The sequence below is a fragment of the Uloborus diversus genome, chromosome 7, assembly GCF_026930045.1.
Source record: "Uloborus diversus isolate 005 chromosome 7, Udiv.v.3.1, whole genome shotgun sequence".
NCBI lineage: Eukaryota > Metazoa > Arthropoda > Arachnida > Araneae > Uloboridae > Uloborus > Uloborus diversus.
This window is the reverse complement of record NC_072737.1, coordinates 98,361,966-98,373,601: the sequence shown is the minus strand read 5'-3', so window position 1 is coordinate 98,373,601 and position 11,636 is coordinate 98,361,966.

Sequence of the window (11,636 nt, the reverse complement as noted above, 5' to 3'; positions counted from 1 at the left end):
GCGTTTTTTGTTGTGGCAACTTAAATCAACTTTTTTCTGGAAGAAATATCAGTCCAATTTTCCTTTCATTTGTTTACAACGTTAGGCAAAGGTATTTACAACGTTAGGCGAAAAGACAAACAATGGTATTTCTTACTACTTGTGAGCAAAAAAGTCTTTGAAAAGCAAATTATGGAATAATATTAAAACATTTGTTGTCTAGTTTTGAAAAAAATAAATAAAAGTGGCAAATGTGGATGCTTCAATGTTGCAATCCTTCAAAAACAAAATGATGGTCTCTCAGGGTTAGCAAAATTTTGAGACGAGTGAAAAAAGCCATAGAAAAAACCCTTGGTTTTCTCCACTCAGCAAAAATAGGTTTTTGCCAAAGTGGCAAAAATAGAGTTGTGACTCACTACTGAAAGACACAGTTTTTCATTTTTTTTCCTCCGCAATTTAATAAAAAAATTATATCTGCTCACTTTGATAAAATTTTAATTTATGTTTTCTAGTTTATTATTTAGTCTAGTTAAGTATTTCGAAAACTTCTAATGAAATTTCACTGGTTTGTGGAGACTTTTAGCAGTCCACTCTTTCATCCTGGGTTTAAATAAAAAAAAAATTGAGGAATAAAGACAAAAGTAAAATTAATCTGTCAAATGGAGTCAATTAAGGGTCAATCCATACAGGTTCGACAGATGGTTTCTTTAACCTTGACAGGTTCTAAATTTAATGATCAACACAAGCTATGTAATAACCTTTTTGACAATAATGGGCATTTTCTTTTAATAGTTTTTTTAGTAACACATTATTCTTCATACCTATTGCTTAGTGAACAATGATTCTACTGTGATAATAAATAGGGTGGCATAAAGTAGTGATTAGATGTTGTATTGGGAATTTTATTAGCAGAGTCAACCTTTCTTGCAGCATTTCTTCAGCTAGTTTAATATACTGAGTGGTCACAAGGACACATACAACGTTTAATATTGGCCATTTTCCACAAGAAGGCACTTGACTCCTCCTTCGTCATGTGATATCCGATGATTCTATTTCGCTGTTTTCGGCAGAAGGTATATTCGAATCATGGCATTTTCTTGTAAAAGCAGCAATTTTTAAAATGTAAGAATAACTAAAATGATAACAAATAAGTGAAGCAAGTGATATAAAGGACACTAAGACTTTTTTGCACATTAAAATGCATGTCCAAGTTAAGGCTATCCAGTTGTCTCATTTAGAAGCACGTGGATTGCTTACTGATCACCCCCGCGTAAAATGGAGCTCTGCGTTCAAGGAGGCGGGGGGAAGTGCCTTCTTGTAAAAAAACGGACAGATACAAAAATGTAGAAGGTATACATTTCTGTAGGAATCAAAATGTGACTTCTAGTAGTTCTTTGCAAGCTAGTCTTAAGTAGCATCAATTCTTTTTACGTTTCTTCTGATTCCTTTACATTGTCCATTACCATGTGATATTGCATAGAAATGCCATTCAACTCTCAAGTTGACATCCGTTTCATGATTACATAAATTAAAAAAGTTCTTTATATTTCTGTTGTGTATTTGAGTAAAATATTTTAGTACGTCACATACTGTGTCACCACCAAAATTATAGTACTATTGTGTGAGTTTATTTCCTTAAAACTACACTGAAGCAAGATATGAAAAGGACAAGATATGAAAAACGCTCTTTTTTTCCCCTTTTTACTACGTAGTTAATGTTTTTGCATGTGTTTAGGCAAGTTACATAAGTTAATGTACAAAGAGTATGTTAGTATGCATTGAAAATTTGTGTGTATAGATTATGAGTATAGTCTATAAATTAACTATTAAGCTGTCAATCAAGTATGAAATACTATCTCATGTCCAAATATTTCTAAGTTATCAAATGAAAATAATTAATTTTATACTTACAATATGTTTTTTCAGTATACTATATTATTTTGAGCACAATGTACCTAATTTAAAAAGATGCAATGAAGTTTTCACACTTTTTATTTCTGTTTTAGTGTATGAATAGCAAAATTGCTCAATTTCAAAGATCTGTATCTTTTTTACAAACCAAATACACAAAACAATATATATAGCATATATAATACTTGAATGGAATACTCAATTGGCCAAGAAATTTTATTTTTGATTTCATCCCCTTTTGGTTTACAGGGGTCTAAAAATGTCATTTTTCTGATTTTTGAAGAGCTGTAATCTATAAACTGTATTAAAAAAAAAAAGCAACATTTACATATTCTTATTAGCATGGTTCCAGTGATTAGTTTTTGGCATATTTCATTTTGTGTTTCTGTCCCCTGGGCGATTTATTCCCCTTAGAATTGAGTAAAGTTTTTACATTTGACCTTGAACTTGAACCTGTTGCCATTATTTTAATTATTGAGTTACAGCCACGTAACTCAGCATGTAAAACTATTATCTTATGCACTTTAACATCAAAGCAAAATTAACTACAATAAATGTAATTCAAATAGATTTTGGCCAAAATGCGAAGGTCTAAAAGTCCCATTTTTGACTACGAAAATCACTTTTGATGACCTCTAAAAAAATCAAAGGTCTAGTTTAGAGAAAAAATAAAAGTGGTTATAAACATGTTTCATATGCAGCTTTACGGGATATGAGTTTCAAAAAATATTAAAAATGGTCGAGCGCACACATCCGTTGAACCTGTATGGATTGACCCTTAGGAGTGTTCAAAAGGTATACATGTCTGAGCGACTGGGGAACAGAAGGAAACAACAAGCTTCTTTTTGTTCCCTAATACTGGTAAAGGAATTAGTTTATCATTGTCAGGGCCGTCGACAGGATTTATGGGCCCCTATGCAACTTTCTTTAGGGCCCCTAACTTTTCACTTTAATCTTTAGCCTCCTCTTTCTATGCTCCATTTTCACATAAATAATAAAAAAAAAATGTTAGTTGATCTAATAAAAAGGTGCTTTTTCTCAGTTACATTTGATTTGCGATTTCAGGTATGGGGAACCCGGATAACTTTATGTCAATAGCAAAACAGACCATTTTATAATTGTTTTTCCCTCACGACGTGTTTTTTCCTTCGCGTGTGTGTGCTTAACGAAAAAAATAAAATAAAATAAACAATTCTGCTGTGCTGTCTTTTTTTTTATCTTGGAAGAGGAGGGATATCAGGAGAGTGACTTAGCGACCTCCTTTGGGTTGAGGGTACAATATCTCCTGATGCCTTATACGGGATAATAGAAACTACAAAAACATCAGGGAAAAAAAAGAAAAAAATTTCTTAAACTTTATACTCTTTTGCAAACTAAGACAATACAAAATACAAATTGCTCTTGTTTCAAACAAATCGTTGATATTAATCGACAGAGAGAAAAAGTGAGGGAGGAGAAACAATGACGCGTTTGTCACTTGCTCACATCGACTCTCGGTATATATAATTAGTTTTTGATCATCCCTTCAACTCATCAACAAACACAACACTGAATTTACTGAAAAACGATCAAGATTTAAAAATGCTTTAAAAGAAATGGTGGAATTATTTAGAAATCAGGTAATGAGAAAATAACACCATAACCATTCGGACAATTCCTACTTTATGCACATGATAGGAAATAAAATTGAAGCACTTTTCAAGCAGTTTCAGAAACTTTTTAAATTATTTTCAAGGCCTCTAGAACAATTAAAGTTTTTCAAAGCAGTTCATTTGTACTTTCCAATCTCTGATATTTTAATATTGATTCTACAGTTTTACATTCTAACTTAGTAAGAAACCCGTACAGTGGCGACTCGTGCCTTGAAAAAGTGAGGGGGCCAGATCATGGATGCACTCGCCCCCCCCCCATTTTTTAAAAAATAAAGGGGAAGGCACTTTCACCCCCTGGCTTTAAAAAAAAAAAATTTTAAAAAGCAATATTAATCTAATATTTTTAATAGTAATGCTATTTTTAATCTTTTAATAACTTAATTATTTTGAATAAATAAAATTTATTTTATTTTATACAAAACCAAATAACAAAAGAGCAAAAATCTTGTAATCAGAAAAATATGTAAAAATTATAAATTAATGTGTTTGTTCACTTTAAAATAAAGGAAATGAAAATAGATAAGTTAAATTTAAAAAAAAAACAGAAAAAAAAACTGAAAATAAATAAATTAAAAAACAGTAAAAAACATTCGTAGCGATTTACTTGCGGATGTACCCTTTTGGATATGAATCTGCCGGCGCCCATGGGTGAGATTCAGAATCTTTATGCAAAGAAAAAAAAATAAATAAAAAAAATAATAATTTGAATTTTGACATCTTGAATTCAAATTATGTTTTTCGCAATCACGAGTGTGTGTAAGTAGGTGTTTGTGTGTGGTGGGTTTGTGTGTAGGAGGTATGTGTATGTGTGTGTAGGCATGTGTGTTTGTGTCTGTGTGCTGGCATTAGTGTGAGGGTAGTTGTGTATATGAATGTGTGAGTGGGGGGGGGGGGGTATGTACATGTGTGTTCGCGTCTGTGTGCAGGCATGAATGTGTGGGTAGTTGTGTGTATGTGTTTGTGTTTGTGTGTGCGTGCAGGGGTATGTGTATGTGTGTGTAGGCATGTGTGTTTGTGTCTGTGTGCTGGCATAAGTGTGTGGGTAGTTGTGTATATGAATGTGTGTGTGGGGGTGTATGTGTGTGTAGGCATATGTGTTTGTGTCTGTGTGTAGATGTATGTGTTTGTGTTTGCGTGTGTGTGTAGTTGTGTTTGTATGCGCCTGTGTGTAGGACATGGATGCAACCTGGAGACGGCTTTCGCTATAGGAGCAGCATCGTGAGGACCCGGTCGACGGTGATGCTGCAGAGAGTGGCGGTGAGAAAATAAATCCAAAGGACATCAAAACAGTCAAGTGAGAACAATAAGCAATCGTGATTGCTGAATAAAACTCTTTTTTTTCTTCTTCAAATTATTGAAAACTTGTCACATTTTCTTTGAAACTACATGAGCAGTAATTTAAAACAAGTAATAATTTCTGTATAACAATGGGAAGGCATTTTTTGAATAAAAAATAATCTTGTAACGATATATGCACACACGTACATACAACACAACAAAAATCAGTGGCGCAACTCGAGAATAATTTTTAGAGGGGGGGGGGAGGGGAAAAAATCTCATCATTTTGATTTGCTCATCATCATATCTCTCAATTTTGAAACTTATAGTTTTAAAAAAACGAAATTTTAGATGATCTTCGGTGATATTTGTGGAAAGAACAGTACAACGGACTCCGCGGAAATTCGTAGAAATTGAAGCATTAAAACACGGTTATAGGCCATATTTATTGACGTTAGGGCAAGAGATAGAGCTCCGGAACTCTCCCTGATCTTTCTTTTTCTTTCTTTTTTTTTTTTTTAATAAATATAAATCAATTCCTCCCCCCCCCAATTTTTCGAAATAGCAGTTCCAAAAACGCAATTGTAGATAAAACTTTGAAGATTTAGGGAAAGGGTTCTGGAGCTCCCCTGGATTTTTTTTTCAAAATTGTCAAAAGTCCTAAAAGCTTAAGCATAATATTCTATGATATTATAAGGAGAGGTTCAGCTGGCTGTTTAAAAACCTACTTTTTGATGATATTAAAGAAAGACAGTTCGGGAGACCTTGCCTGAATATTTTCAGAAAATGAAGTCTTAAAAGCGCGATTACAAGATCATGTTTGGCTACTCTAGGGATAGAAATCTTTCGAAATTGAAGCTCCAAAAACGCAATTTTAATCGATTTTCGAACGCAACTTTAAGCAAAGTTGAAAGGTAGTCGGAAACTTTTCTGGAAATTTTGCAAAATTAAAGATCTGGAAATGAAAGATGAGGCGTTCCGTAATTTTTTTGGACGGGGGGGGGGGGGGAAGCTGACCAATTAGCTGTAACTATTGGAATTTAGCAACTAAATCAGGGGTCTGGCCAGAGGATATTTGGGTCCGTTAACGGACCCTTCCCACAAATCCGATTAACCAAAACGGACCTTTCACAAAATCCCGATCAACCAAAACGGACCCTTCACAAAATTCTGATAAACAAGAACGGATCTTTCACAAATTGTTTACTGAAAGAGCAAATCTGAAAGCAAAATAACGCATATTAAACCGATAATTTTCGGAACCTTTTTTGAAGTCAAATTAGAGGGATCAGCTTATAAAAAATCTGCTAATTTTACAAAAAAAAAATCGGCACTCTTCTGATGCTTCTGCAAGCGATAAATAATTGCTACTACTGCTAAATAAATATAGTACTTGCAAAATTCCATTTTCTTTTATGAGTCAAAAATTAAAATGCTGAATCGATGGTTTATTTATTTATTTATTTATTTTGCTTCAACCGTGTCCACAGATATTAATGATATGTTTATCATAGGACTCGAAAATGGAATTTTAAAATAATTTTATCAAAAATATTCCTTTTACATGCCGTTTTTATACTTTTGATGCCTTCATTTTGAGAATTGCGATCTCTTTGTATCCGCAAAGGGAATCCGATTTTTTGAATTTTTGATGTTTAATACGCTTGTTAACCCTTCCCGGCATGGTGGGTCAAAAACTGTCCCACCTACTTTTAAAATTTTTCCTTTTTTAGCAATTACTATCAACAATGATCCAATCATTAAAAAGTACAAGTTTATAGTTTTATTTCACTCAGTAGATGTCACCACTATACCAGAGATTCCGTTTATTCAAAAAAAATATTTAAAAGAGAGTCCCAAAAGTACTATAATTATATCTAACATAATTAAGCAGTTAAACTATTTTGCTTGAAAATTTTGGGTAAGTATAATGTAATTTAATGCTCAAAGGTATTTTACCTCCAAAAACATTTTTTGGATTTCGTATTTTAAAGCATTAATTTTGCATTTCAAACAGCCGGGTTAAAGGTTAACCCACCACACACTTGAGCACTGCGCCAACAGATGGCAGCACCACAGATCTTTTTTCTTTCGTTATTTTTTATATTTAATTGCGCGCCTTTTCGAAGTCTTTGATTCTAAAATGTCGAGGAAAAAACTAACTGTTCAAGAAGCTTTAGCTCTATTTGCTGATCTGCCATCTGACTCTGATTCAGATGCTTCAGATATCAATTCTGATTTTGATGAAGAGATGTTTATTGAACCCTCAGAAAGAATAATTGATGAAGAAATTTTTCAAGAAGATAACAGTGGGACTGATAATGAGATTGAGGTTGAGAAACCCTCGGAATCTTCTGATCCTTGCTGGAGGAAACAAGAAATAGATATTTCACTGCCAGAATTTAGAGAAAACTATGGACCTACTGGTGAGATTTTAGATTTGGATGATTTTTCTCCTGTAAGTTTATTCCTCAGAATCTTCACTATACAATTCATTGAGCATATTGTATTTCAATCAAATTTATATGCAACACAGAAAAACAGTCCATTTTCCCCTCTTGATACTAATGAATTTTTGAGATTTCTCGCAATAAATTTGCTTATGGGTGTAAAACCGCTTCCCAGTTATCGACACTATTGGAGAAGTATCAGATTATTACACGATGATTGTGTAGCGGAAATAATGCCTGTCAACCGATTCAGTTGGATTCTAGGAAATTTTCATTTGAACGACAATTGTTTGCAGCCAAAAAGAGACGAAAATAATTTTGATAAGCTTTATAAAATACGGCCTCTATTAGATCATCTCTCAGAAAGGTTTTTGGCAATATTTAATCCTGGTGAAACACAGGCAATAGATGAATCAATGATTAAATTTAAAGGGAGAAGCAGTCTAAAACAATATATGCCTAAAAAACCCATCAAACGTGGCTACAAAGTGTGGATGCGATGTGATCGCTCTGGGTTCGCGTGTCAATTTGAAATTTACACGGGCAAGTTAGGCAACTCTGTGGAAAAAAAGCTAGGTGAGAGAGTAGTCAAAACTTTATGTCAGCCGCTCTATGGGAAGAACCATCGAGTCTTTATGGACAACTTCTTTAGTAGTTATGATTTGTTTAAATTTTTAAAAACAAAGAAAGTTTATGCATGCGGTACAGTTAAAATGAATAAAAAAAAACTGCCCAAAAATTTAAAAGGAGACAAGCTGATGTCGAGGGGAGACATTGACTTTGCAACTAGTGATGATTCAGTTTATTGCATAAAATGGATGGATAAAAGATCAGTTTGTATGCTGTCTTGCCTCGAAAAACCAACTGAAATAAGCGAAGTCAACAGAAAGGAACGCCATTGAGCTACAAAAAAAGTACCGTGCCTAAACAGCGTTATTTCGTACAATAAAAATATGGGCTTTTTTGATTTATTCGACCAATTGAAAGTACTTTACGAAATAGATCGTAAATAAAAAAAATGGTGGCATAGGATTTTTTTTACTTTTTGGATGCAAGCGTAGTAAATGCCTTCATTATATTTAAATTTGTTAGGGAACCTGACCACGACATAAAAACAATCCTAGACTTTCGCCTTGAAGTTATAGAAGGTCTACTGACATTGGCAGGAAAGAAAGAGTCGAAAAGGAAGCTGAAATCCACAGTGCAAATAAAAAATAAAAAGCCGTTCGTTCCTGCTCAATAAAGATTTAAAAATGTGAGTCATACACCAAAAAGAACAAGCAGAAGACGATGTGCATATTGCAGCACGTCCAAAGAAGAGCGACGTACATTTTGGATGTGCGAAACTTGTAATGTTCCTCTTTGTCTACAAAAGAATGAACCTACATGTTTTTCAAAGTTTCATGAAAAGTAACTCTTTAACCTTAGTCTTTTTAATTTTTTGTGTATATATTTAAATTAGGTTGCCAATTTTGAAATTGTACTTAGTGCTACATGCAGATTTTCCTAAAAATAAAATTTTTAAAAAGACAGAATTTATTTCCTTATCATTTCATTCATTTATTTATTTCTAAATTAGAGGAAATATGTCAAAGAAAATGCATTAAGAACATATTTAATGTGTTTCTGAACAATATTTGAGAATGCATATTTTATTTTATTTATTCATTACAAGTCTAACCCATTTTTACTTTCTTCTATATCTAATATATAGAAGAAAGTATTGGATTCGTGCAAATTTTCGAATTTCGAATTTTGACGGATTCGAACGTTTTGAGGTGTGCTGAGTCCATTTCGACCATTTTTGGAAAATGTCTGTCTGTCTGTATGTGTGTGTGTATGTGTGTGTGTATGTGTGTGTGTATGTGTGTCACGTCTGTGTGTGACCAGTTTTTTGTGGCCGCTCTACAACAAAAACTACCGCATGAAATCGAACGAAATTTAGTACACGTATGTGCCACTATGTGAACTTGTGCCCATTAGTTTTTGGCGCGAATTCCTCCAAGGGGGGTGGAGCAATGGGACGTTTTTCGAGTTACGCGTGCTTGCTATTCCTCAGGAAGTAACTGGCGGAATCAAACAAAATTTGGTCCATATGTTGGTATTAACAGGAACAGGTGCTGATTCAATTTTGGTGTCAATAACTCAAACGGGGGTTGAGCTGTAGAACGTTTTTTGTCGTCAATTGTGACTGCTGTATCTCAAGAAATAATGAACGGAATGAAAGAAAAATTTATCGGCAAGTAGCCCTTAGTGGGTATAAGAACTGATTTTATTTTTGTGTCAACAGCTAAAAGGGGGGTAGCGCAATCACCCGTTCTTTTTTTCCATTTTGAGTGCCCTATCTCAAGAAGTAATACTACGTTCTGGTTGAAATTTGGAATATATGTGAATCCATATGTAAACAGGCTTTGGTTCTATTTTGACGCCGATCGCTCCAAGAGGTGTTGATTTTTTTTTTTTTTTTTGCGAATAAAAATATTTTTATTAATGCAACAATAAGAAAGATAAATCGTAATAGATTGTCGTCTGCGTATTTCTCGTGATTTTAATTGTATGGAAATGATCGGAAATATTATCTCAATGATTTAAAATTTTGAACTGTTGCCATCTTATGTTTGTTAACAAATAAAATATTTGTAATTCATTCAAGCAAGGCTTTTAAAATAACTTTCAATTTTCGCTCTTTGCTTTGCTTTTGCAATAATTCAGACATTGGGATAGTCGTCAAGTTTTTGCATGTGTCATTTTGTTTTTGTTGGGAATATTGCTTCCTCGTCAAGCATGGGGAGGGATCAGGAAAAAAAAAGAAAAATATAGAAGAAAGTTTCGTGATGGCCACAACATACTAGTTCTATAAAGCAATAACGCATAGTTGAAATGCGCTAGTTGCATGGTGGGATATACGGTGTCCCACCTCCCACCGTAAAAAATAAAAGTGCAGATTTTTTTTCATGCCTGAAATACAATTACATAAGACCATCTGACACATTCTAAGGCATTTTTTTTTTCAAAATTAAAAAATATTTTAAACATGCATGCCGGAAAGGGATAAGAGGTAAACAAATAAAATCTCTTTTTATTTTTGTTAAAACCACGGAATTTATAAGTTTTCAACAAAATTCTGTGCTTTTCTAGAGTGTCTTGGGTCAAAAAGTTTAATGCTGACCCCCCCCCCCTTGTTTGATTTTTTTTTTTACAATTATTTTAAATACTGTACAGAAATATTGAATGTTGAAAAGGACCTTAAAATTTTGCGAGCGAACAGGTGGAGAAACCTGGCAACGTGTCGTACCGCCTGGAGGAAGCAGATGGAGAAAGCCTTGGCCTGCACCAGGCTGTTGTGCTGATGAAGAAGAAGTACAGAAATATTTCTAGTATAATTTAACGTAATGTAGAATGGTAGATAAATATCGCTACTTGAGAGAGCGATGCCACTCCCCCCCTCCCCCCGTCAAATACTAAGAAAACACCCCAGAATGATATTCTCAACATAGAAGAGGAAAACACTCAACTTTAAGTTTAAATGATGCAGTTTGTGCCCTTTCTAAATTCTAAAATTTCGTTTTAACAAAAAAAAAAACTTTTTTTTTTGCAAAATTATTTGATTTTTCACAAAAAACGGACCCTGTAAAAATCCTGGACAGACCCCTGTAAATTAAAAACGTGAAGAAGTAATAATTTTCGAGATCTATTAAAAGCTTTAAAAAAAAATATTCTAAAAAATTTATAATTTCTTCTTTCAACTGTCATTGTAGTACGCTAATTACTCGAAGACAAATAGTCAAGAAAAGAGCAATCGGTCAAATTTTGTGCAAATGAAGGCTTTTTTTTTACTGTATGTTGTTTATTTTAGATAACGTGAATCGCGTAAGAAGAACATTCAAGCTATCTATCTAACTTCTATCTTCTATCTTCTATACATATAATAAAATAAGATGTTTGTGTGTGTGTGTGTGTGTGTGTGGCGCGCTTCCCGGGAAAACGGTAAGGCCTAGAAAGATGAAATTTGGTATACTGGTGCAGTTTTTGCTGAAGATGTGCACCTTGGGCTTCGATTTTCGATATTTTTATTAGAAAAAAAATTATTTAATGTTTTATGCGTTTTTTTTTTTTGCACTTTTTAGTACTTTTTGCCTCACAGACCCCGAACCAATCACACCACACATATATTTTTTGTACTATAGTGTAGGAAATTTAATTTTAAATATGATGAATGAAAAAAATTTTAAAAATAGAGCAAATTTGTATTTTTCATAAATTTTTGAAAAACCTTTATTTTGCAATTTTTCTGGGTTTAGTTTTTTTCGAAACCCATCCTGCAAAAAGTATTGAGCCCTCAATTCCAAAATTTTAGTTGGTAATA